Source organism: Penaeus monodon, chromosome 37 (genome assembly GCF_015228065.2).
Source record: "Penaeus monodon isolate SGIC_2016 chromosome 37, NSTDA_Pmon_1, whole genome shotgun sequence".
Lineage (NCBI taxonomy): Eukaryota > Metazoa > Arthropoda > Malacostraca > Decapoda > Penaeidae > Penaeus > Penaeus monodon.
In genome coordinates this window covers 23,462,783-23,465,157 of record NC_051422.1, presented here as the reverse complement: position 1 = coordinate 23,465,157, position 2,375 = coordinate 23,462,783, and positions in this window count along the sequence as shown.

Here is a 2,375-nt window from a genome sequence, read left to right as displayed (position 1 = left end):
ATTTCGCTGTTCTTATTATTGCTTTGTCTCTTTCTCTTTCTCTTCTTCTTTCTTTTTCTCTTTCTTTTCTTTTTCGTTTGCCTTTTCTTCTTCTCGTTCTTCTTCTTCTGCTTCTTGTTCTTAATCTTGTTGTTCTTCTTCTTGTTCTTGTTCTTAATCATCTTCTCCTTGTTGTTCTTCTTGTTCTTGTTCTTCTTGTCCTTCTTCTTGTTCTTGTTCTTCATCACGCTCTTTTTATTCTGCTTCTTCTCTCTTTTTTTCTTTTTATTATTCTTATGAAGTGGACTCACTATAATTTTCGTTTTTTATACCATTTTACTCTCAAATGATCTTATTAGTATTTCATGAATCACTTAATAAGATGGTATGTTTTTTGAGAAGTAATGGAAACATTAGATTTGTTAGGAAGATCTTAACACAAACTAATTTCTGATTATTTGTTAGATTAGCAGCTAGCAAAATACATACTAAATAAGTGAAGTCAAAGAAACAATTTAAGTAAATGTTAGATCAACAAACAAATAAATGTAAAAGAACAACTATCAATATCTAAGCCTAAGTATGCATGATTTTTATCTCAAGAGCCTTTTACTTTTCCTGTCTCTGTGTCTGTTTCTTTCTCTTTCTCTTTCTCTTTCTCTGTCTCTGTGTCTGTCTCTTTCTCTTTCAATTTCTCTGGCTCTGGCTCTCTCTCTCTTTCTCTTTCTCTTTCTCTTTTTCTGTCTCTGTTTCTGTCTCTATCTCTATCTCTATCTCTATCTCTATCTCTATCTCTGTCTCTGTCTCTGTCTCTGTCTCTGCCTCTGCCTCTGCCTCTTTCTCTCTCTCTCTCTCTCTCTCTCTCTCTCTCTCTCTCTCTCTCTCTCTCTCTCTCCTTCTGTCTCTCTCTCTCCTTCTCTCTCTCTCTCTCTGTTTATCTCCATCCCTTTCCTGCTTCGCATATTTTGTCTTGAGTCAAACATAGCAAATTTACCGTTGCAGCTTTCCTCCTCTCTTCGGCCGCGACTTATGCTGTGTTTGTCATTGCAATATTCGTGGCATCCAATTTGCAACTCGGAGGCAGGATTTGTCTTCGATATTGATTTCTTTATTGGTTTTGTTTCGTTTTCTCCCTTTTCTTGTTATCCTTCCTCTTCGCATTTTATTCAATCCTTTGACTTGTCTTCTTCTTTATGATTCTCGGCTCTATTGTTGCAGAAGATATTTGTGGTGAAATAGAAAGAAGTATAAGAGGTTTAAACTTGTAACTGTGACTGAAGTGAATATTGCGAAGGTGATGAAAGTGAAAGATGAGTATCAGCGGTACATGAAACCAGCAGAGAAAATATTTGGACCAAAAGTTAAAGTTTCGCTTTCGTTAAGTGTTATTTGAGTGACATATGCAACCAAGAGAGGTGCTGAAAGAAACCATTACCTATCACGAGTGCAAGTTGAAGGTTGGTGCCTCCGGGAGTTCACTGATGTTTTTGAGTGTTGGCATTACATTTAAATGGCCCGATAGTTTCCCTCCGACTGATGACGAAACCTTCCTTGAACACCTAACAGATATGCAGATAAAGTTTTTTTCTGATGACGTCAAAACACTCAGTGACGAACCGAGATACTGATAGGATACTTGTTTCAGTTGGTGTCCGTTGGCTAGGGGTTATCTGTTCACTTTTGTTTGACGAAATATATTGTCATTGACAAGTTAGAGAAATACTCGATAACGAAAATGCAAAAAAAAAACAAATTCTGCCATTAGTGATCACATCTGATGCTGTAATTCTCAATATTATTTGTGATTTTTGAGAGTTCACTTTTAATGCTGGAGAAAAGCCATGATGAGCACAGGCAAGCAAAACATATGCTGAAGTAGGCGTGTTCTTGGCTTTCTTTGATCAGTTCTCTACTTGTCTCAAAAGCCATATGTATAATGCTGATCCTGTATTCCCTATAATGTCATTCAACGCTGATTATAAACTGAAAGTGTCTGAAGTCTTGAAAAGAGGTATTGACCGTAAAATAGATTACAAACCAGCACAATTTGCGCGAAAGGTTAATGTTGTGAATTGTGTGATCTGGACTTTGAGATGCCAGAGGAATTCTCTAATTTTGATGCAAGACCCTTAAGTTCTCCACTGCTAAACATCTGATGGGAGACATGAACTTTATAAAAAGTTGTACAGTAAAGGAAATTGCGTTTGAATGGTAAAGTGTAACACTATTCCAGGCAACAGGAGTCTGAGCGACTAATTGGGGATTTGAAACGTGTGTTTGATATTAACCCCTTGCTATCAAGAAAACAAAGGAAAGTAAGAGGGGTTAAGGGATCGTGTAAACAGAGGCTACAACTCTGCAGCGGTGTTATAGTGACTGCAACCCTGGGGGAGTCC